At 42.6% G+C, this 26411-nt stretch overlaps 1 protein-coding gene across 1 annotated transcript in view; it reads left to right on the top strand.

The window, feature by feature from the left end:
* Positions 1 to 26411, top strand: part of SLC45A2 (solute carrier family 45 member 2) — a 227067-nt gene that overhangs the window by 19121 nt on the left and 181535 nt on the right. The gene's annotated exons all lie outside the window — the stretch shown is intronic.

The following is a 26411-nucleotide window of genomic DNA, read 5'->3' as shown; positions in this document are numbered from 1 at the left end:
GGTAGGGGAGGGAAGCCTCCGAGGTACCTAGAGGGTTGGGACTAGCGTCTTCTCTGATGACCTTCGGTCAGCTAGTGAATCTCTTACTCAACACAGAGTAGGGTGGGGTCAGAGAGAGTTGCTGACCCCACCCCACTTTATGGCAAGATGTCACTGATTGACACTCTGCCCTGGGCAATTCAAGACCTAAAAGTGAAGTGCCCAGGTTCAAGGCTATCTGTGACACACCACCTCATCATGGCGGGGAGGACCTCGAAGCTTATTTCAGTCCTGGGGAGGTCACGCCCCAGCAAAGTTTAGTTCAGATAGCTAGACGCCTGTGCGTTTAACACATGTATAGCTGCCTGGCAGCCTGACTTGAACATAAAGAGTGCTTGTTGCATGACCTTTGCTCAGCCTGACACACTATTTATGTTTGCAAAAAGGTGGAGGGGGGGTCAGGACCCCTACAACCTTATTTGGTGGGGGGGCACTCCTCTGTGCTTGTGAATGGTGGGTGTATGTGGGCGTGCTTGTGGATGCATGGGAGTGAGTTAGTGTGCATGTAGATGGGTGAGTGTGAGTATATATGTATGTATGTGTGCATGTGTGGCTTGCCCCCACCATCTGCCTAAACTACTGGCTTCCACTGGGAGTAGTGTGTTTTGCCTGCCAATATTTGGCACTTAAAAGTGCTACTATCCCCTCGCCACTCTTCCTCCTCACAGCACTTACTTTCTATTAAGTACTCTCCAAGCCTCCCAGTCCTCTCTGGTCTAAGCGTGAACTGTCTCCTCCTCAACTCCCTCAGTTGTATCATATTGTGAGCTTCCCATTTCTCTTCTTGGTTAGTCTGTCTGTTCGACACATGTCCTGGGTCCTTGTGGAATGAGATGCAGTGGCAGGGTTTTGCGAGCCAGCCCTGCTGCTGCAGTAAGATTATGGTTGTTTTTTCTTGGCTTTCTTAAGTATGGCTCTGATACACGTTGCCGGAGATGTGGGTAGGCCTGTCATCTACTAATGACCTTACAAAATTTGACACTGGCAGCATAAGATTCAAAGAGCTATTCAGATATATAGGGGGGAAGTGTGTGGATGTATGACGATGTGATAATGCATCGCAAGCATGGTCCTAAATATGTGCTTGGAAGAAGCCTTCACACCACCTCTGAGAAATTGGGTTACTGATTGAGGGGGGTGGCATCCTACTTAAGCAGCAACAACAATCATTGTCACAGTGAGGCACAAGTAGACCCCAAATTAACCGATGCTTAATACTCTGATAGCTTGGCACAGAGTAGTCTGGCTTAACTTAGTGGCAATGCGTAAAGCATTTACGCAGCACTTCAGACAGTATTAAAGTGAAACCACAACACAAGAAACATCCTACATAATAAAACAAGACCAAAATGACAAAAATCCAAACAGTAGAACTAGAGATATGCAATCTTAAAGATTTCAGTGAAAATAGGACCACAAATCATGAAAGCACCTGTGGATATCTGGTTTGCCGGACCAGTACAACGTCAAAAGTTCAGTCCGACCTCAATGGAGCGTGGGCTGGCTACAGAGACCCAGTTGGGCCTGTTGAACAAGAGCACCTTAAATCCTTGTTGAGGAGCATTGTGAGATCCTGCATCGATAATAGTGATAATAAGGTTATACGTTGAACTGTATATACATGAGAAAACTGACTTTTCTACATTGAATTTTTCATCTTTTTTATGTTTTAGGCTAAATGTCTTTCGTATTGTCATACATATTTGTAAACTTGATGTCACAAAGACACTCTTTTTTTTTTTTTTTTATTGTATATTGCATGTGTACCGCCAGAAAAATACTTGGATAACTTAGGTGTATGATTTAACTATACCAAGTAATCACATGTTGTGTTGTGTGTGTGTGTGGTCAAATTAATTCAGTGGTCTTGTGTGTGCCTAATGTTGTTTAACACAAACCCTTAGTTTGTATATGCCCAATGACCATTTATTGGTCATTATGTGTAGGTGTATTACTTATGCACCATCCTTTACGCAAGGCAACCTGCATCTTTCAATGGAACCCATTGTAGCTTTTAAACGTTCTATACTCAGGTTCTGAGGGACACAGGGCAAAGCCATTTTTAGGTCTCACCTGAGCCAGCGCATGCGCTGCTCTAGCGAGACATTTAGTGAGTGGACATTCAAAAGTCCGACCGGGTGGCATAGAGCGTGCGGTTACGCGCACAATGACGAGAAGAGGCTCCATCTGGCTTTCCTCTCTCGTCATGGTGCGCGCACATCGCACACCACTCGCCAGCCTGCTTTCACTTTTGCCGTCGCACGCGGACAAATCGTGTCCTTTTTTTAGGTCTCGCCTAGCGTTCGCGCTGCAATCGCTTTGCGAGGCATGCAGTATACACTGTAGTGTGGAAGGTTCGTGGAAGCTCCACCCACTCTCTGCCCATTGGCTTTTGTCTTAAAGGCTGTCTTCCGATTGGTTTGAGGCTTGTTAGTCCCTCCTCATTCTTCATTTGTATCTTTCCATGGCTATTGGCCCCTTTACTCCTAACACTATTTTCTTCCCTGTCTCCCCACTCCATCGCCCCCTCCCTCAGTCTGTGACTTTTCAACCTCCCCTGCCCCTCCCCCCCCACTCTCGTTCGTGTTTTCTTGCCTGTCGGCAGTTTTCATCTTTATTATTGCCACCTTGAAATATGCGCGTTCAAGATGCGTGCTGTACAAAAACTTCTTTTGTTTAAAGAACTAGATTTTAATGTTACTCTATATATAATAAGACTCTAGGCAACATTCGGGGTATGCATGGCAACTGACGCCTCTTAGTTCACAAATGGCATTGTTGTCGGGCAGGAGGAGCGGCAGTGTTTTAACTCATAGTTAAAACAAGCACTTTTAATAACTTCCTCTCAATTCAGTGCTATAATCTTGTGTACTGAGGTGACGCGCTAAAGAAATGCACTTTTTTGAATTCTGAAGAAACATTATCGCACATTTACATCATGTTTACTGTATGATTAACATAACAATCATTTTCACGTCTCGCCCACTGGCTCGTATACTCTTGGCTCTTCTCCGGCTGGCTCTACCTGCTAATTAATATATTGGCTTGTGCACCTCTAACAAAGAGAGATGAATGGATACATGACAGTGAGCCCGGTAGATGGTAGAAAAATAGAATGGTACAGACAAAGTCAGTCTCCATTGCCTCACGTCAGAATCATCACTTTCAATAACCTGGAAATCTGCCGGCAACTCCTGCATGCCCCAACCTCATCCCCCTCACCTGTGCTGTGCCCTGTAGGTGCAGAGGAGCAAGGCAGAGTCTGTAGAAGCGCTAGTATCCCTAGCCTCTCCGGGCGGGCACCTAAGCCTTCCGGGTGCCTTCACACTCAGGATAAATGAATACATTTTGTTCTGTGCTTTAGTCGCCCTTCTGTGAGCACTGTCTGGTAGATAAACCTTTGTGTTAATAAACACATTCAAAGAGGTGGTTGGGTACAAACAAACAACAGCCACACTACCGTACGTTTTGAACGTGTAGTTAAATAACTGCTCATCGAGTACCTCATTGGCTGATCATTCCATGGCACTACCAAAACTACATTTGGACACATTTGCTCAACTGTAAAAGACTCCCTTCTATGGGTCATTTAACAACTCAGGGCTTTGGGGTTAGGTAACCTACTTTGGATGCTGTGTAAAAGAGTAAGTACAAAAATTAATGCAATGAAACTACTGTTTAAAACACTGTGAAAACTGACACGCACTCTGGCATTTTGTTTAGTTAATGTCGATTTCCTCATAGATGCGAGTAAAGTACTCCTTAATATCTTAATGAAATCTGCACTCTTTAAACTAATAGCACCGGGCGACCTTTGACAACTAGGCAATAAATACATTTTCATGTACCCCCGAAACCCCCCTGCCCACCGCCCCCTTGGCAAACTTCATTGCCTCCCAGTGTTTTGGCGATAACCAAGATGCAGGATAGTGAGTCATGTAGTGCAGAAAATGGAAGAGAAGCCGGGATTCCGATTCACATTCTCCGATCGCGTTGTTTAGTCTGTAAGCATTACTTTTATTAACGAGTTTCGCATTATTAAAGCACCACGGTGTGCATGTGTGGCGACACTTCACCCATGAGGTACGTGCCAAGCAATTGTTGACACAATCCACACTGCGTCTTTTTCAATATATTTATTACGAAGTGCAGGACCTTTCCAAGGGATTTTGCACACTACATACATTCACTCAAAATAAAACGTGTAGGTAAAAAAGAAATTGCCATTTACAACGTTAATAGCTCTAACTCACAAATGCGAGACCTATTTGCCTTGCAAATGCTTGTTTTCTTTTAGCGCGGGTGCACACAATTCCCGTTTGTGTTCCTTTCCCTCAATACCGTTCTACTCTTTCTGTCACTTCCCATCCCTCTCTGTGACGCCTTTCATCCCTTTTCCTCTGTTCTTTCCTCTCGCTCTCACGTACTGTTCATCTCATCTTTCTCCACCTAAGCCCATGGTTCTTCTTCTAAACGCACTACTGTAGTCAACAATTACGTTTTTATTGCATTATTAGTGTTACTTATTTGCATATAATTTTGTACTTTTTTTTTATTGAATGGCATGCTAAAATGAAATGAGAATGTGCTTATCGGACACAGGACAGTCATCGGATCAGACAACAAATAGCGCTATCGGCCAGAACTGCATAATCGGTAAGCCATTAGCCTGTTTGAGCCAGTATGTTATTTCTGATTCGCAACAACAACCTAGTTCTCGAAAACATTGAAACTCTGTTAGATCTGGTTTGCTCCGTTCAAAGCTCTCGCTGATTTACCTTTCCAGAAAGATTAGCACCATTTTGAAGCCCTTATTTTATTTTTATTAAGCCTAGCATACTAGACCGCACATTGGCCATCTTTTTGCAAGACCTATTGAGGCTTACCAAGAAGGATTGCGGCTTGGAGCCCCCTGTTGCTTACAGTTGGTTGACTTTCCTCTCGCTCTGATTTGCCTACTTCTTACAAGTGTCCCAGTTTGTCAGTATTGTTTGTCCTTCCCCTGGTGTCTTTCCTATTTACCATCTCTTTTTGATGTGTTGGCATCTCTGCTTTCACTGTGGCGCCAAAAAGCATCCAATTATCAGAGCGCTGCTCCCAACGTCAAATTTACATTCCTTCAGAGTAGGTCATTTAATCCTACAATATGCTGTACGACTGCATCAGGGCAGCTGCATCCATAAGGCAAAGTGGCTCTAAATAACACCTGTAGGTGGCACCTAATTTCAAGACTAGACAGTGGTCTCTTTTTTTTAAATAACATTACTGCGTTGTTTTTGATTAATTAACAGATTATCTAACACTGTCAGCTGTTCTATTCTTTAGTCACCGTTCCATCACTGGGGCACCTTTTATTTTAAAGCTTTCTAGCTTATTTGGATAAACGTCCACTGTTTTGACGTCACAAGCATCAAGTAAACTGACCACCCATGTTTAAACCATTATGCTCCAGGAGATACAAAGGCAGAAAGACAGGAGCACAGATGCGATTTTTCTGGGACACGGTGTAATGTTCTTATTAATGCTTTATACAGCGTGTCTGATAAAGTGTGTTGAGCCATCTTTCCTTTAATGATAGGACAAAGACAAGAGTTTTGACATGGATACGCACTGTGAATCAATATAGTTAGATTATTTAAATCAAACCTGCACTTTATCATCGATCAGCAGGGCATTATAACCGGTGAGATGAGGGAACGCCACTTTGCACTCAATTGTTTCACCTGTCTTTATTTATTTTTATAACACGTACCATTTGTTTTCCATTGAGGTCCCGGCACTTGCACACTGCTACCAGGCTTCCTGTTTAATTGTGTTAGTGCTCATACACACACATCTTTTTTTTTTTTTTTTAATTTATCATTCTAAAATGCTCATATGCCATGTTGGAATGGTAAATTAAAAGTGGCAAAATGACTGCCTGTGTGTTATGAGGGAGGCACACATGCATACGGCAGGCATCTTGGAATGCCGAAAACCCTTTTTTAGGTGTTCCAAAACGGCTACAACAGGCATGCATGCATGCCACTACATAGTGACATACTGGCAGCAGTTTTGTATTATTCATTCACTGGTTTGGCATGGTCAAAGGCCGAGGAGGTGTTATAGATTGGAGACCGGAATATTCAGAATCATGCTGGCCACCGCATTTTGTGCGATCTGTAGGCGATGCAGCAAGTAGGCAGGCAAACCCAAGTAAAGACTATTTGTATAGTTTAGTTTGTATGTCACTAAGGGATATATGACGATACCACAAATGCATTTACAGCGCGTGCCATTACAATGTGGGTATTACAACATGAGTGCCATTGCCACGCATTGCCATTACAACACATTTGTTGTCACACATATGCCTTTACCACACAAATGTAAGTATTTTACAGGTAAATATAAACCCTTTCTATCTATATAAAAAGGGTTCATACTTGTATGCATAATACTTACAGTTCCATGGTAGAGGCATGCGTGGTAAAGGCACGCACCTTTGTGAAAATGTAAAAGGTAGGTACAAAATATATATTCACTGAAAAAACCATAGGTTTCAGGCACGTTATAGTTAGGAATTAGCTTTTAAGAAACCTTGGAAATTCCCTGAAAAAACCATAGGTTTCCGGGGCGTTATAGTTAGCTGGACTTTTCACTCATACAAAACCATTGAAATTCCCCAGTTATAGTTAGTTCAGCTAAATATAACTCGCGCGCCCGCAATGCACTGCTGATGACATTTCAAATGACATCACTGATGACATCACTGATGACATCATCCAGTGAATGTGTGTTTTTCTGAAAATTACATATGTTTTATATATGTATATCTCAAGGTCGATAGAAGAATAAATGGGTATATAAATGTCTAAATGGATGATTTTTTAAAAAAAAATTGATTGTATAACTGACTGATTAAGTGTATCTTGGTGAATACATGGCTTAGTGAGTAATGTTTAAATATGTAAATATCTGTATCAGTCTCTCACTTTGTGTATAAGTGGCTGGATGGGTTGGTGAGTAGCTACATGAGTGTCTATATAGGTTATTAGTTGGTTTTTTGAGTATCAGTATGAGTGTCTGAGTGTCTGTATGGTTCGGTAGGGGGTATTACGTAGTGCATAGGTGCATGAATGAGTGACTTACTGTTTGTATGTGTTGAAGACCGCATGTGTGCAGGACTGTATGGGTGGATGAGTGTGTGCATGGGTGTGTTAGTGAGTGAATGACTGTCTCAATAGTGTCTTTATGAGTAACTATATATGTTTTAAACTAGTATATGTGACTATTGGTGTATATAAGTGAGTATATGTGAGAGTGAGAGATTGAAAGAGTTCCTGTATGAATAAGTATGTGTTTCTATAAGTGATTGTTTAAAAGACCAAGTATGTGTTTCTGTAGAAGTAAGTGTGGTGGTGTGTGTATAACTGTATATGCAAGTAAATGGATGTTTGATTCTTTATTAGCATGAGTGACTGTGTGAGTAACTATGGATGAGTGGCGTTGTGTAACAGGATGTATAGGTGTATGAGTACATATGATGAGTGAGTACATGTATGAGTGACTGTATAGCACTGTTGGTGAATGAGTGGATGTGTATGTGGATCTTAGAATTACTGAATAGGTTGTTGTAACTGGTATTGGTATGTCCATTGTTTTGAAAATTTTAGTTTCTATTTTTGAATGTGTGTATCAAAGGTTATATTAGGGGGAGAGGAGGTCTGCCACTCTATCACAAGGATGATGTCATGAGTGATGTCACTGGCCATGTCATGAGTGATGTAATATGTGACGTCATCAGCAGCGCATTGCGGGCGCGCGAGTTATAGTTAGCTGAACTAAGTATAACGGGGGAATTTCAATGGTTTTGTACGAGTGAAAAGTCCAGCTAACTAGAACGCCCCTGAAACCTATGTTTTTACTGTGAATTTCTAAGGTTTTTTAAATGCTAATTTCTAACTATGCCAACAGAGATAGGACATGTGAAGAAAGAAGAAAAAACGCACAGAAAGAAAAAAAAGAAATGCAGAAAGAAGCAACAGAAGTCCTCAAAGACGAAGAAAAGTGCAGGAAGAAGGATAACGTGCAGAAAGAACAAACAGAAGAGCAGAAAAAAGCCTTGTTGCAAAATCATCCTATACCCTCAACTTTTTCAGACGGATACTGGTGGTAACTGAGTCTGACTAACCAGTCCTAGAGCCAGTGCTATGTTAAAAGACACTTAGAATACAGTGAAACACCTACATACACTAGGGAACACTATGCGTTGGGGTCCCCCTGTGATTAGGATGACCTCCTCTGTAAGCCCCTAGTATACAATAGGGCAGGGGATTAAAACTACCTCTTAAAACGCATCACAGGGCGTGTTTGCACACGTCACATCAGGCTCCATCCCCTCCCTTCCCCACTGTGTAAACACGCCCTGTGGCCGTTTTAAGTTGGGAGATTAAGTCCCCTTGAATCCTAAGGGTCCCTAGGGTCAAACTAGCCCACTAGGTACCTCCAGAAAGCGCCACAGAGCTGCGTTGCAGAGAGGTGTAAAAAGGGGCGTGGCCTTAGAACACCTGTCTGCAACGCACCTTCCTGGCGCATACTGGAGATACCTGTTGGGCTAGTTGGCCCTCAGGGACCTCCGTATTGAAGGGGAATTAATTCCCAAACGTACAACTGGCCAGGGGGCGCGTTTGCAGAGTGCTGCAAGGAGAGGGCGTGGCCTCCGGCGCGATGCCGGTCTTATTTATTTTATTTTTTTAAGAAGGAGGGCTGTGTGGCCCTCCTTCTTTTTCTAATTTATTGGCCCTGGAGACCCCATCCCCCAGGGCCTGTACCCTAATTTGTTTTGTTGAAAAAAATAAATTTGGCCCTCCCAAGGCCTTAATTGGCCCTAGGGATCCCAACCCCCGGGTCATGGGCTTTTTAAAAAAAAAAAAAAAATTCTTTAGGAGGGGGGCTGCGTTGGCCCCCTCCTAAGGCCACTTATGGCCCCGGGGACCCCATCCCCCAGGGCCGGCCTTTGTTTTTTATTATACCTATCACCATGATGATTTGCGTGCTATTCATTAAAAGGCGACTATGCACACAATGAATCCACGTGGAATGTAGTTACACCGCTAGTGAACCTCTGACATGTCTGACGCCCTACCGTGCCTAATCCCGGCGCCCCCTCTGGTGGGTACTCTCCAAGTAGACACCCTTGTCATTTATTTATACAAACATGGGTAGCTATTGACGGGCACATTTAATACACACGCACACCAAGCCATTCAAAGGGGATGCGACAAAAATTCGACCAAACTATGCAAGAAACCCCCCTCACGGTTAATAAAACACACATCCACCGCCGGATGTGTAATACTTTTTATTTTACTCTCTGGAAAGGAGACGAACCTCACTTGAGAGTCACAGCGTGCTCCTGGCTGAGCCCAATGCTGTGTTACACCCACCAGTGCCCGCCGAGTGCCACACACCTCTGTGTTGTATTCCACCAGCTAGTGCGTATGCTATGACACTCTCTAGCCCATGTGCACTGTAACGCCACCCCGTGAATATGTGATGCCACACTTGCCTTCGCACGGGTTATATTGCCCCATCTAACGTGCCTTCCTCGATGCCTATGTTATAACGCACAGCGCTATGCCATACATATTACAATCTGGGATCCATATCTTTGTCACAGTGCATATGCAACGTTACACTCCCCAGCACATATTTTATATTACAACTTTAGAGACTAGTTAGGTTACACAACACTTCCCTGTGCATATTACACTCCAAGGCGCATATCGCATAACACGCGCTAGTGGCTGTGCTATCTTGTGCTCTCCAATGATTCTGTCATTGCGCACAATGTATTGCATATTATATTTCACGCCCCGGTTCATCTTATATCACACTTTTTGGTGCATAGTTTATACCATATACTATATCTAGTTTTCATTTTCAATCGTGCTCTCAGGACTATGTTCTATATAACACTGCGTCCACTTTTCACGGGCATTACATTTTGCGATGGGGGTGGAGGGTCAGGGGGTGTTTCTGCCAAGTGAGCCCGGAGTTAGTCTCAAACGTCCTTCTTCCTGAATAAAAGTGAGATTATGCTGCATACTTGTTCATATTTAAAGTAGTTCGCACACACACATTTTAAAAACAATAAAGTTCCTAATACCCACCTTCTCTGAATAGTTAGCTTTCTGCCCCATCCACCTCCTCCCTATCCTCTGTTGTCTGAATCCATGGACTAGCCTCCTCCCTCCTGCCATGCATGGTCTGATGTGCTGTCACTGCCCTCCATTTAGCATGATGTACCAGTCCACTCCTCCTGCCCTCCATTGCCCAATTCTATGGCCCATCATTGACCTCCTGCTTAGCCTCTGTGCTTAGCTTGCTGCCCCTATTCTCCTTCCCCCTGCCCTCCAATGTCTTTGTGCATGCCCCTGCTCCATCCTTTTTGCCCACCATGTTCCATGGACCTGCCACTCCTATCTACTCTGAGTGTTCTGTTGAGCTGCCACTCCCCTCCCACCTGCCTAGCATTGTCAGATGACTGTAACCTCTCCCTGCCACCTCCACCCTGCCTGTCCACATGCCATGCCCCTATCCCCTTCCTCCTGTCCTCCATGGTCCACTTTACTGCCACACCCTTCTGCCCTCCCTGGTCTGTTGTGCTGCAACTGCTCCTCCTGCCTGTCCCGCGCGGTCTGTTGTGAGGCCCCTTCCCCTGAACTCTCTTGTCTGTGCCCAGGTCCTGACCCACCCTTCTATCCTCCATGGTCCTTTGTGCATGCCCCTGCATCCTCCTTCTTGCCCATCATAGCCACTGTGCTGCCACTAACCCTCCCACTTGCCATGCATGGTCTTCTGTGCTGCCATGGCCCCTCCCACCTTCCCTGTGTGGTCAGCTAGCTTCCCCTGACCCCCTCCCACCTTCCCTCCATGGTCTCTGTGTATGCCATCATAATCTCACAGTTGCTCTCCATGGTGTGTCTTGTTTCTAGTGCCCATCCTGCCTGACCTCCATGGTCATCTTATTGCTCCTGCCCTGCCCCCTTGCCCCCAGCCCTCTGTTTCCATGTGCAGACCCCTATTCCCTCCTTCATGGCTTGTCTGTTCCATTGTAATGCCCCGGATCCGTCCCTCCTGCCCGTTATGGTCTGTTATGCTTCAGCTTTCTCTCCTGTCTGTCCATTATGGTCAGCTAGCTACCATTGCCTCTTTCCCCTCTGTTCTCTGTTGTCCATGTGCATGGTCCTGTCCCCTCCCTGTTGCTTTCTATGGATTGTTGTGCTGCACTCCCGTCCCGCATGCCCTGTGTGGTGTATTGTGCTGCTGCAAACCCTGATGCCTGCCCTGTAGGGTCAGTTTGGTGCACCTCTCCATGTCCCTCCTGTCCTCTGTTATCCAAGTCCATGTCCCTACCCCAATTTCTCCTGCCTACCATTATCCAATGTACCATACTTGCGAACATTTTTAACTTGGTAAGAGGGAGATTTTGAAAAAAAACTGGGGTATTGATTTTCCCCTTTGAGTTACATTGAGAAAGAGGAGATTGTAGACAGGAGACAGATCAAATAAAGCCCATTTGATGTTAAAAACATTGGACGTTTCCTGGCTGAAACTGGTCTGTTGGCATGTATGGTTGTACTACCACTGCCTCTTCCTTCTGCCCACAATGGTCTATTATATTGCCACAGCCTCTCTTGCCAGTCCTGTATTGTTGGTTTGTTGCCCCTGCCCCGCTTTCCACTGCCCTCCATAATCTGTTTTGCTGCCACTGCCCTACCTGCCTGCCCAGTGTGGTCAAATTGTTGCCTCTGTACTCTCCTACCTGCCTTCAATTTTCAGTTTCCGTGCCCCTGGCCTCTGCCTCTCAGCAGTATCCCAATGAACAACTAGATTTTTAACATTCTATATTTATTACAAAAGTGTGGCACGCCTGACGTCATCTTGATGTAATCAAAACTGTAATACCTAGAGCATTTCCTTTAGAAATGACATATATGAGAGGGTCTTATTGGCATCAAAATTACGGTTAGTGCTCTAAAAACTAAAATGAGGACATATTTTCTGAGTTTTCAAATAGCGACAAAGAACTTTTAAACTATTTGTAATCTTTGTTTTTTTTATCCAGTTGAACACTAGGGGAGAGGATGTGGTGTTACTTCCGGAGCTGCAGACTTTGCAACTGGGGAACCAGGTTGGAGTTTCTGCTTCAGCTCAACATTCTGTGATTCTGGTCAAATCACTTAATCTCCCCATGTCTACAACCAAAATGAATTTGATCTTGTGTGATGTAACCAATGCTCATTTAAAGCACTCCAAGACCTGACAAGTCTGCACTATATAAAACTGCAAATACACAAAAAAAAGTGTTTTGCACACTTCTGTCATTGGGCTACATCTGGGTGATATTTGTGCTGCATTTGGGCTCTTTTGTCTCTGGTGGCAATCTTGGGAGATTTATTTGTTATGAAGTCTCCTAATTTCCTCATTTACTGCAGTCTCCTCAGTAGGAAATGCTTTCAGTTTTTTACTTTGATTCCATCAGGAAGGTATTCAGATATGTCACACATTTGCCATAAATTCTGAATGTTCGCACTCTAGTTGCTCATTAGATCACTGTAGTAAAGCTACTGCTCACCAGGGAAGTCTGCTGCTGGTATTCAAAGTGCATGTTTCAGTCTGCATGTCAGAAATTTTTAATGAAATAGAAGAGGATTTGAGAAGTCAAAATGCGCCCTAATTTTTCTTTCTGCAGCTCTAATCATAATTTCTATGGCAAAATGAACCCCCTCGTTTTGTTCCTTTGTAAATTAAATGTTTTAAGTGTTACCACTTTATTCCAATCAAGATGGCTTCAGGTGTGCCATACTTTTGTCATAAGTAAGACTGTTAGCGCTCTAGTTGTTCGTTAGAACACTCTGGGACATTCTGTCATTGGGCTATACTTGGGCTACATCTGGGCTCTTTTGTCTCTGGTGGCCATCTTGGGAGATTTATTTGTTATGAAGTTTCCTCATTTACTGCAGTCTCCTCAGTAGGAAATACTTTCAGTTTTTTACTTTGGTTCCTCCAAGAAGGCATTCAGATGTGTCACACATTTGCCATAAATTCTGAATGTTAGCACTCTAGTTGCTCATTAGATCACTTTAGTAAAGCTACTGTTCACCAGGGAAGTCTGCTGCTGGTATTCAAAGTGCATGTTTCAGTGTGCATGTCAGAATTTTTTAATGAAATAGAAGAGGATTTGATAAGTGACTCAAAATGTGCCCTAATTTTTCTTTCTGCAGCACTAATCATACTTTCTATGGCAAAATGAACCCCCTCATTGTGTTCCTTTTTAAATTGAATGTTTTAAGAGTTACCACTTTATTCCAATCAAGATGGCTTCAGGTGTGCAATACGTTTGTCATAATTAGGACTGTTAGCGCTCTAGTTGTTCTTTGGAACACTCTGGGAAGCTGCAGTAGAACACAAAGGAATCAACTGACAGTCTCTGCCCTTGTTGCATGTACATGTTTTACTGAGAATGTCAGACTTCATTCTCACATGACTTAGAAAGATAATGTGAATTTACAGAAAATATGCTCTCAGTTTAGCTTATAGATCACCTTCCAAACCTTTGTGGGAAAAGCATGAGAAAATAGTTTTCTCTCAAACATGATTCATGATTTCACAGCAGAAGGCTTTTTCACATGGTAAAATCACCTTCTAACACACCACACTTCCTAAAATGAGTATGGTACCATCAACAAATGATTTATAATGTAACTAAAGTCTTAAAACCTTCTATTAACTGCACTGCTTTTTAATGAGGTGCTATCATGTATATTGGTCCCAAGATGGCTGCCAACACTTCTTGGATGAAGTACTGGCAGCCAATCAGATCTCACGATGAGATGTGTGGTTAGGCTCCGCCCAGATATATCTATCTTTTGAACTCTAATTTTCTCAGGAACTACTGAACGGATTTACACCATTTAAGCAAAAGGCACGATTCAGAACTGAGGACTACTTCTTTGCCAAATTTGGTGTAATTCCATTCAGCAATTCGGGCTGTAGCTGCGTCAACAGGTCCTATGGGAAAATGCATGGGGAAAATGTGTTTTGGGACCCCCCCTTTTTTCTTGGCCCCCGTTTGACGAATCACCGTGAAATTTTCAGGATAGGAGCGGACCGGAGCTGGCCAAAAGTTTGGAAAAGTTTGCGAAGATTCGTCAATCAACGCCAACGTTATTCCAAATAGAATGTTGCAGATTTCCTATGGAAAATGGGTCCTAACTATAACTACCTACTGGCGACTGCCAGTAGGTAATTATATATATATATATATATATATATATATATATATATTCCGCTACCAAGTTTACACCAGATAAGCCAAGGCACTCGCAGGCGGGTGCTGTCGCGTGGTGGTGTCCCACGTTTTAAATATCAGCGCTTCCCAACTTAGTCCTCGTCTTTCAACAAAGTTAAGCACTCCTGGGGAGGTTCCGTATCCGTTCTTATTTAATCAGCAGATAAACAAAAACAGCAAAAACAGACGCGTTTCGGAAATTCCTTCTTCAGTGTCTAGTTACAGACGCCGCGCACGGGCATTTTAAAATTCAAGTTCATTGACATCACTTCCGCCGTAGCAAAACAAATGACGGGCATGAAAGCCTAACTGATGTAATATTGTACGGCGGCCATCTTGCAACGGTGTGGACATCATGTAATATCTATTCTCATTGTGACAAAACATTTCATTAATCAGTATTCAGACAGTGAACATTTATATCCATGATATCGAGCTCCTCACAACATCGATTGCAAAAACGCTATATAGTATTCTGTTCTCACCACCTTCTATGATAGATGTAAACACATATTTACACATATTAGTTAAATTTCATAACAGCCCTACACACATTGAAGTATAGAGAAACCATCAAATTACGCCGTGTATCGGCATTCGGTTATCCTCAATCACGCCAAATATTGGCTCCATTCTTGGTTACTATACACTTATCAATATATGTTGTTAGGGAACTTATCGCTATCGATCTGCAAGACTGGGGATGCTGTCGCATTTAGCCGTGTATCGGGCATTCGGTTATCCTCAATAACGTCATGTATTAGCTCCATTCTTCGTTGCTATACTAATGTAAATATATGTTATAAGGAAACTTGTCGCTGTCGAAAAAAGGGGTCAAAATTACCGCAAAACTAAAAAGGTGGCAGAACTATAAAGGTTGGAAGATATGGCACATGGCCACATCTCTTGGGAATACATATGTTCTAATTCATCTTCCTAGATGTACAACTAATTTCTCTCCACTATTAAGACCATAAGGTACTTTGGTATGTAGATCAATTATATAGCGGGATTCCAGTCGCCGTAATCTTTGTACTCTATCTCAGCCCTTTGGACTTATAGGTACACAGTCCAGACCAAAATATTGCAGCAGCTCCCTGTTGCTCTGATGTTTAAGGGCAAAGTGTCTGGCCACTGGGTAGTTGCCATCTTTGTTCATTATGGAGCGCTGATGTTCAAGGATGCGCATTTTCATGTTAGGGATTGTACTTCCGATATATCTCAGCCCGCAAGGGCATATCAGACAGTAAACCACGTGTGTAGTGGAACATGTAATGAATTTATCTATCATTCTAGGTCTTTTCACTCCTTCGATGTTATAACTCGAGATTTTTTACTGTTCGTACAGGCCCTACATTTTCCACATGGAAAAAAGCCTTTCATTTCTTTGAGGGTACCTCTTGTCTGTGTGATAGGTGACAAGTGACTCTGGACAAATTTGTCTTTAAGTGACCGTGATTTACGAAATGTTATTAATGGCACTGGTGGAATATCTTTGCCTATCACCGAATCAGTTTGGAGAATATGCCAGTTTCTTTGTAGCATTCTCCTAAGGATATTGGCATCATCCGAGAAAGTTGTAATCATACGGAATTCGCTAGCCTCGTTATCTTTTTTTTCTTTTCTACTGTATTAGCATCTCTTTTAGTTAGAAGTTCTTTTCTGGGGATTCTTTCAACTTTATGGAGTGCAGATGTCAACACTTCCTGATTATAGCCCCTGGCTTGAAATCTTGTAGTACAGTTCGTAGCAGCAGTTTTAAAGTCAGCCTCTCTAGAACAATTACGCTTGAGACGGAGAAGCTCTCCGTAAGGTATACTATTGATAAGTTTCGGAGGATGATTACTGCCGACATGTAGGATGGAATTGCCGGCAGTTGGAAGTCTTGAGACTGAATTATATCGGAAACCATCTCTCACGCATACCTTAAGATCTAAGTAATTGACTGCTGCTGAACTTATTTCATATGTGAACCTAAGATTAAGATCATTACTGTAAATGTTCACTGTCTGAATACTGATTAATGAAATGTTTTGTCACAATGAGAATAGATATTACATGATGTCCACACCGTTGCAAGATGGCCGCCGTACAATAGTACATCAGTTAGGCTTTCATGCCCGTCATTTGTTTAGCTACGGCGGAAGTGATGTCCATGAACATGAATTTTAAAATGCCCTTGCGCGGCGTCTGTAACTAGACACTGAAGAAGGAATTTCCGAAACGCGTCTGTTTTTGTTTATCTGCTGATTTAAATAAGAACTGATACGGAACCTTCCCGGGAGTGCTTAACTTTGTTGAAAGACGAGGACTAAGTTGGGAAGCACTGATATAGATTCGAGGTGAGATTATATATTTTAAAAACTCCTCTATTACACCCACAAACCATGAAACCCATAACCACCCTAAAATTACCCTTGCCCACTAAATACCTAACCCTCAAAATGTACCTTCCCCCACCTAAAATTACCCTTGCCACCCAAAACTTCATACTCACCCTAAACCCCTTAAAGTGCCCTTGCCTTCCAACACCTTAAACCCTATAAAATCCCTTTCTGCCCAAACACCCATACCCTACGTAATGCCTAAAATTACCCTTGCTACCCAAAAACCCATACCCACCCTAAACCCTAAAATTATTCTTGCCACCCAAAAACCCATACCCACCCTAAACCCTAAAAATACCATTGGCACCCAAGAACCCATACCCACTCTCTACCCGAAAATTACCCTTGCCACCAAAAAACCTAAAGCCACCCTAAAACTGCCCTTCCCTCTTAAAATTACCCTTGCCACCCTAATACCCATACTCACCATAAACCCGAAAAAAACCCTGTCCACCGTAACGCCTAAAAATGCCCATTCCACCCAAAAATCCATACCCACCTTAATCCCTAAAAATACCCTTGCTTCCCAAAAACCCATACCCACCCTAAAATTACCCTTGCCACTCAAAAAACAATACCCACTCTAAACCCATAAAATACCCTTGCCACCCAGAAACCAATACCCACCCTAAACCCTAAAAAATACCCTGGCCACCCAAAAACACTAACCCACCCTAAAAATACTCTTGCCACCCACAAACCGTACCAACCCTAAAAATACACTTGCCACACAGAAACCCATACCCACCCTAAAAGTACCCTTGCCACCCAAAACCCTAACCCACCCTAATAATAGCCTTGCCACCCAAAAACCATACCAACCCTTAACATACCCCTGCCACCCAAAAACCTAAAGCAACCTTAAAACTGCCCTTCCCACCTAATATTACCATCACCACCAAAAATTACCCTTGCCACCCAAAAACCTAAAGCCACCCTAAAAATAGTCTTGCCTCCCAGCACCTTAAACTCACCCTGAAAATGCCTTTCCCACCCAAAAACCCATACCCAACGTAATGCCTAAAATTACCCTTGCTACCTAAAAACCCATACCCACCCTAAAATTATCCTTGCCACCCAAAAACCCATATCCACCCTAAATCCTAAAAATACCCATGGCACCCAAGAACTCATTCCCACTCTCAACCCGACAATTACCCTTGCCACCCAAAAACCCAAAGCCACCCTAAAACTACCCTTCCCACTTAATATTATTCTTGTCACCCTAATACCCATACTAGCCCTATACCCAAAAAAACCCTGTCCACCCTAAAAATACCCATTCCACCCAAAAACCCATACCCACCTTAATCCCTAAAAATACCCTTGCTACCGAAAAACCCACCCTACACCCTAAAATGACCATTGCCACTCAAAAACCAATACCCACCCTAAACCGATAAAATACCCTTGCCACCCAGAAACCCATACCCACCCTAAAAATACCCTTGCCACCCAAAAACATAAAGCAACCTTAAAACTACCCTTCCCACCTAATATTACCCTCACCACCAAAAAGTACCTGTGCCACCCAAGAAACTAAAGCCACCCTGAACCCTAAAAATACCCTTCCCACCCAAAAACACAAACCCACCCTAAAATTACCCTTGCCACTCAAACACCAATACCCACCCATAAAATACACTTTCCACCCAGAAACCCATACCCACCCTAAAAGTACCCTTGCCACCCAAAAACATCAAACCCACCCTAATAGCCTTGCCACCCAAAAACCATACCAACCCTAAAAATACCCTTGACACCCAAAAACCCATACCCACCCTAAAAGTACCCTTGACACACAAAAACCTAAAGCAACCTTAAATCTACCCTTACCACCTAATATTATCATCACCACCAAAAATTACCCTTGCCACCCAAAAACCTAAAGCCACCCTAAATCCTAAAAATACCCTTCCCCACATAAACACCCAAACTCATTCTAAACTCTAAAATTCCCCTTTCCACTCAAAAACTAATACCCACCCTAAACCCTAAAAAATCCCTTGCCACCCAAAAGCCCATATCCACCCTAATGGTACCCTTGCCAGCCAAAAACCTAAAGCCACCCTAAATCCTAAAAATACACTCCCCACCCAAAAACCTATGCCTACCCTGAACCCTAAAATTACCCTTGCCACCTAAAAACCAATACCCACCCTAAACTCTAAAACTACCCCCAAAAATGGTCTTTCCCTAAAATATATGTAAATATATATTTTTTTAAAACACTTGATACTTACCTACAAAATACTCATTTTTAAAACCCATGTCTTTACCACTTATGCCTTTACAACGTAATTCGTTGTAAACACCCGCGGCCCGTGTAGGTAAGAGCGGTGGGGCTGGGTGGAGGGGACTTCGACAGACGACAATGAGGGACTATTAATTATTTATTACCTGCACAGACCACTCCTGGTTGTAAAGGCATACATGGTTAAAGCATATTGGTTGTAAAAAAAATGTGTGGTAATGGTTATGCGTGGCAATGGCACTCGCGTTGTAACTGCTGTGTTGAAGTGGTAACAAGTGGTAACAGCTACGTTGTAATGGCTGTATTCTGTCACTAAGGCGTGAACAAGGGTCTTTCACACTTCCTTCAGAACAAGGTGAATCATTCTTCTTCGTGTTAAGGGTGGTGAAATAACTGGCTGAGACTCTATTTACCTGGGGAGCAAAGGGAAGTTCTGAGTAAAAACATTACTCCAAGATTCCTAGCATTTACTGCCGGGTAAGGGGGGTGCCCAGTTCTTCAGGCCACCAGTTACTTGCGTCCGGATAGCACCTAGTACCGAAAATGAGGACCTTATTAGAGTTAACCTTAAGGAACTTGTTGGTCATCCAGTTATCAACAGGAGTAACTGAGTGTCGTCAGCATAAGAAATCACCCCAGTGCCCCAAGTTTTAGCTAGGCTCGCACACTGCTCCAGCTAAATGTAAAAAAGGCAGAGCTTTGCGGTACACCACAATCAAGTGGTTTTTCCGCAGAGGACTAAGGAGATAGCAGGACAGCTTTTGTCCTGTCCTCCAGGAAAGAGTTAAACCATAGCAGGGCCTGACCTTGAATCCCTATGTTCCTGAGCCTGACCAGAAGAGTCTTGATCAATGTTACCTTTAATCAATTGGGCGACTTCCAACAAGGCTGACTCAGAGCCATAACTAGCTCTAAAACCAGATTGGGAGTCTTGTAAGAGACCTATTGATTCTAGAAATTTGTCAGTTGCCTATTGACAAGTTTCTCCAGTATTTTTGCTACTGCTGGCAAAAGAGACTGGCCTAAATTACTCAAAATCTTGGGGTCGGTATTTGTTTTTTTGAGTAATGGAAGCAGGAGAGCCTGCCAGACTTGCATTTAGCCAGTTCTAATAGAGAGTCCTCCAAATATATAGGGTAAGCCCAGAAGGACAATTTCCCACCATGCTAGTCATGATTGCTTCAGCTATCGTGATTTTCTTCCTCTAAGCTAATCAGAGCGGTCCTCTGTTTAGACAGTTTTGCTTCACTGCCGGGTAGCCAGTCAGAAGAGCTGTGGCAGGCCAACAGTGTGGATAGGTGGGAATCTATCAGCGATCTGTGGTTTGTTGCAGCATACTGGTACTGCCAGCAGTTTTTCTGTGCCCAAGTAGATTCTGGAAAATTAATTTAGCCAGAGTCCCACGCCTGCAAAACACAGATATAAAAAAAATATATAATTTTTATCATCATACGTATAATGCTTTCATTGACTAACCCTGAAAGCAACTGTATTAAAAGTTTTTGAAGGCAGCTTGATGTATTGTCATTGTTACAACCATGCAGCCTCCAATATAAAAGTATATGCAAGAATTAAAGGAAGAATTTACAGAAGCCCCAACCTGCATTCCCCACCAAGGCATTGGCATTGTCAGAAAGCCCATGAGGAGTGCAAGAAGGTTTCAGATATTGCTATAGATGATCTATGGCTGTCGGACCAGCAACACAATCTTACATCTTGCTACTTTTAAGCCATACTTGCAATAGCAGACAAGGATCTGCAATGCATTGGGTCTCGCATTTGCAAGAGTTTGAGCTATTGGCATTGAAATGACAATGCCATCTATTTATGTGTTTTGAAAACCTGCAAGTGGTGCATGCTTGCAGACCTAAAAGGCTTTGTTATTTACATTGCCAATAGCTGGAAACGATTGTTTCCCTTGTTAGCTGTGTGATCAGATGGCTCTTAGCTCACTTCATGGAGTTCTAAAATCACATGATTTTACTTCAACGGGCAAATGCACTCAAGGGCAGTGGTATATACGCTTAAGTTTGCATGCGTAGGCTGCTGGAATGAAGTCCTTCAAGACGGGATTATTACAGCACAGGAGGAAATGAAATATATTTTTTAGGCAGTACAATGCATGTGAGGGGACTGCCATCCTCGCAGCGCCGATAACAGGCAAGTATAAGGAGAGACTGAGATGAGGAAACTTCCATTTCATTGTATATATAGAAAAGATATCATATTTAGGAAAAATGCTGCATTTCGTTCGGAAAGAAAAACTGTGAAAGTCGAAAAACTACAGGCAACGGCAGAGGCGACTAAAGAAAGAAAGATGCATCTGTGAACTTCATCAGGCGTGACACTCCACAAAAAATTGGTTCACTTGGGCTTCAACTAAAAAGCCAGCGCAACTTACTTGAAATGTACGCTGCGTGCAATGAGCAGACGCCAATATCCAAAATATAAATCCGAATCGTTTTTTAAAGAGCTGGTACGGGTGGGATTAAACCATGTATTTGCCCTTGTTAAAGAAAACTCGGCCCAAAGTCTCTTCAGTTAAACCGCAGGGAGGGAAAAAAAAAAAATTTCAGTGATTAGTAAGCACACACAAAAAAACTGCCTGGGGTCAATCCAATACGTACTGCACTTAGTCCAGACTTCCTGTCTGAGACAACTCTTTCTGGTGTTGTGGGCAGCTGATTACCTGCTGCAGGGGAGATGGGGAGGTGGGCAGGTCTGAGGCAGGCTCAGCGGCTGGTCACGTGGCTCTTGCGGCTGTAGAGGTGATCCTGGGAGAAGCAGAGCTTGGCTGACGACGAAGGTGCAGTCTCTTTAACCCAGCAGGGGGGGGGGGGGAGGGGTGCGTTAAATATGCAGCCTATTTTTGGTGGGGGGGGGGTTGGGCACCCTACACAGGAATGCAGAGTCGAAGCTTCAAGCAAAACCTAAAGAGTGATCCCGGGAGAGTCTGAACCCAGCTGATGATGAACTCCTTAATTCAGCAGCGGGGGTGGGAGGAGAGTTAAATAGGTAGCCTGTTTTTGGTGGTGGGAGGGAGGGCACCCTACAGAAAGATGGAGCTTTGAAGCTGAAAGCAGCGCACTTGTGAAATGGGTGCTGCGCTAAATAGTTCAAAGTTATTTAAAAAAATTGAGGTGTGCAAGCTACACCCTGCAATATAAAATAAAGTACAGCTGAATGATTCTCCCTTTCTCTGATGCGCTGCGGGAAGCCCCTGCTCCGAAGCATGTAATGTGTATAAATACAAAGGCGGGTACCCTGCTGAAACAAAGCGTGGCGCCCGTGTACACAAAACGTAAGTGCGTGCCTGCGAGTGAAGCGGATGCCATAGTAAATAAAAAATAGGTAGTCCCCAAAGAAATACATATAGACCTACAGTGTCTGGTAACTGTAGTTGGCCTGTGCTCCTGGCTTAAAAATGGAAGTTATTTTTCGAAAGCACTGGCCAATAAGGAGTCAGGAAATAATAGTGATGAAGAAGTTGACCAATGACAAGCAGCAAGTGAAATTACACTTTGTGAGTGATTACAGCAGGTCTTGCAGACAGTGCATGTGCGCTGATGCTCAACCAAAAAATGAACTACAAGTCTCAGAAGGCAAAGTGCAGCTGAGTTAAACATAACGACTTGTAGCAGGACCCACAAATGACACAGATAAACTTTAACTTCCTATTGCTAGGTAAATGTTTTTGTTAATATTAAAGAAGTAGTTTCTTCATAGAGACATTAGTGTCATTTGGTCAAAACACGAAAACAATAGAATGAAATGCTACCTCAAAGAATCCCAGTGGTTAAGAAGCTGTTGCTCAATCATCTCCATCCAGTCCTTTTTACTTCTCATATCTGGACACCTCCACCCTTTCTATGAGTACACTCCCCAAAAAAAGACAACTTCTTATAGACTCGGTAGTAGTGTATAATCAATGTTGGACATTAAAGTACTATAAAAATTATATAGCATAAAAATTGATATGAACAGATTGCTCATCTATATCCTATAATTCCTGGTGATTTTCAGTTTAACTAGTCCTCACAGCTCTGTCAATTTTCTAACACTGCTGAATATTATTGTGTTTTTAATAAAAACACAACTACAAACGATTGGACACAAACAAAGAAACCACGTGCAACGGCTTTCATAATAAAATACTATAAAATTTGCTGTTAGCTTATGCCTTTAACAGAACTAGTTTATCACCCAAAAAGTTTTGAGATCTAGGGACAGATGTATCGAGTCTTTTTGAGCTCGAAAACAGGCCGATTTGCAGAATCGGCCCATTTGCGAACGAAAAAAAGGCCTTTCCTAATGTATGAAAGGCTGTGCAATCGCAATTTAGGTAATCGCAATTTTTTGCATTGACCTAAATTGCGAATGCAAATAGGGAATCGCAATTTGCAAATCCCTAATGCACATGAAAGAAGTCTTTCCTAAATGCAAACGCTGCATTTAGGAAACGCTAATTACCATTCATTTCAAGTTGTTGGTAACCATGTGCGAATGTTGATAAATGCAATATCTTTTTTTCTTTCTTCTCAAAAGGCCATGTTGCGCACACAGCAGGGCATGTGTGTGCTTTACATGTGCACTATTTTAAGATTTGGAGGTGCTTCAGGGGGACCTTAGGCCACCGGGAACCGTTGGCTTTGCATTTGCTAATTTGCGATTAACAATTTGGTAATCGCGAATTAGCAAATGCAATACCATTCATTCCTATGGTCTTGTAGGACAGTTGGAATGAATGTAGTCATATTACCTAATAAGCGAAACTTTTGAAATAATCTAGTGCCCAAAAAGCTCTGCACCGTTCATAGTAAACCTCAATGTGGCATAAAACCTTTATAGTCAACAATTCTTGGAGCTACAACTCGATGACAACACAAGTAAATGGATCCTTCCATGTCTCATGGGAGTGTAGCATGTCTCTAACGTATGCATTTTGAGAAAATATAATACCTTTGAGAAGCCCAGACTCTAAAATTAGGAAAATCTTTAACATGTAAATCAACCAAGCATGCGGTGCAAAAAGATTGTCACTCTGGTTTTCGACCTGCTGCACTCGGAACAAACCTTCCCTGATCTGCTCAGTTTTCCAGGGTTAAAAGAGTTTATATAAATGGTTTGTTTTATGAAGGTTCTTGGACACAGCATCAATTATGGATTTTAAAAGCTTTAAAATTTTTTTTATATATATATATATATATATATATATATATTTACCACCACAGCCGCGGGTCTCCTTGCCTCTTTCTGGCGGCGGGCTTTGAGATGAGGTCGCGACCCTCAATAAACACTCGCCTTGGTCCTTAGTACTTTACGTACAGAATCCACTCAAGCCTAAATTCTCTTGCAGCGTGTAGATTTTATTGAAACATGCAGCAAGTAAACGCCCGACGCATTTCGGTGCCGGAGCACCTTGGTCACGGGTCAAGGTTTTGTTTGCAAATTAACAATACATATAGTGCAAATTCATAAGAAATAGAAGTAGGACTATTTGTCTCTACACTCATTTTTCGGCAGACATATTGTAATGGTGTTTTTAAACAACTATTGCGTTTCAATAAAGTTTTAACAGAGAAAATGTTTTCTTCTGCGTCCATTCTAGAGCACGAGTGGCAAAAGGGTTCATCATCCATCGGCTGTGTACTAGGGGGATAAGATAGAGCACTGACATGCTTCAGGCTGATGGTCAGGGCAAGAGTGAAGAGCTGCAGGAGGCTAGTTGCATCAGGACACTGCATCCTGAGCTGTGCCAAAAGGGACCGGGGCACTGCTCTAGGGATCTAACACACATTTTAAGAAAGTGCACATCAATGGTATCAATGAAGTTCCGCAAAAGAGGTGTGGATAAGTTTGACGGATTTTCTAATGTCAAGACAGTAAACAACAACGCGTGCTGTAAGTGGTGCAATGTAAAAGAGCCATCAATAAAAAGGGGGCATTCAAGGGAGAGGTTACTTTTGTCAAACATTCCTTTTCTTATTTGTTTTTGTTCTTACACCTGTGGTTAAAATATATATCGCCATAATCCGACACGCTTCCTTGCTTCTCAAAGACACTAACCCATTACATTGCATTGTATTCTTGTGATCCTGTCCCACCCTGTCTCACTACACGCCATCCTAGGGTCACTAACATGCCTCCTAGTGCTGTATGTTAGGTATACACAGGAACCAATTCCATCGATAATCTAAATCAGGTAATCTTGGCAAAAGCCATACACATGCTTGGACTTGTTGGCTTCTGAATACAGATTTTTAAATCCATCGCTTTTTGGAACATGGATCTGGGAAGCCCAATCCTGTGATTGGTATCCAGCCGGCATAGATACCCCAGCCTTACTCCTTTAGCTGTCCTTTAGCTGTTGTGTTCTGTGTCTCTATTAGGTTGCTGTGAAAACTTTTCCTTATTCAAGGAAGCAGTTCAGTATTGATGAGAAACAGGGCTGTGGCATTATACATTCACCCGAAAACCTCTGATATACCTTTCTTTAGGCCACTGGGCAGCAGGTGGTTTCTGAGCACTATGTGCCACTGGTGTCTTAGGTGCTCCAGTAACTTTGTAATGCAGACTGGGAGTCGGATATTCCTTTTTGATTGACTAGACAAAACTTATTGTATTAGATAGTGAGGGCCTGGAACTCAAACAGTACTGTATAGATCAAAGGGTCCCAATAATGTTATTGCCCTTTCTGAGGTATATCTTTAGACGTATTTAGGGTTTTTATTGCCACAAAAACATGTATTCAATTCGAAAGTACAGTTAAACCCCACATGTTATGTTATGTGCCTGCTTATGTTGTAAGGTGCAACTATTGCAATACCATTGAAGTCTTTGGGCAATATTCCCTTATGCACTGGTGACCGTGTGTATTACTCCACAAACCTCTATAAGGAAACTGGATTTTCTAGGAATCTTTAAATTCTCATGTTGGCGGCCATCTTGTAACATTTGTGTTCCATGTTGTCGTTGCTATGCAGTTGTGCAACAGTGTTGCTGCAGTTCAGGTATTCAAATTCATGGTTCTCTTTGAAGAGATTAGCATTTATGATTTATTGGTGGAGGGCCGTTTTCAAATTAAGAGAAGTGTTTGGAACCTAAGTCATTGTGAAAGAAACCAAACTGTGAGCTACTTGGAACACTTGGTTAAACGATTATAAGTTACAGAGACCGAGTTGCAAGAATTGTGGGTTGTTTCTCATGAAGGAATGAGAGGTTTAGATGTATGAAGAACTGCATTATCTATCTATTTATCTATCTATCTGTCTATCTATCCCATTTTTTGCTTTCTTAATATGTTCATCCACTTTGAGTCCTCTTGGCAAGTTTCTTGCAGATCCGTTTAGTGAGAGACAAGAAAAATGGGGTCTTAAAAGTATCATTTGGATTT

The sequence above is a fragment of the Triturus cristatus genome, chromosome 2_1, assembly GCF_964204655.1.
Source record: "Triturus cristatus chromosome 2_1, aTriCri1.1, whole genome shotgun sequence".
In the NCBI taxonomy this organism is placed as follows: domain Eukaryota; kingdom Metazoa; phylum Chordata; class Amphibia; order Caudata; family Salamandridae; genus Triturus; species Triturus cristatus.
This window is presented reverse-complemented; position numbering and strand designations above follow the sequence as displayed.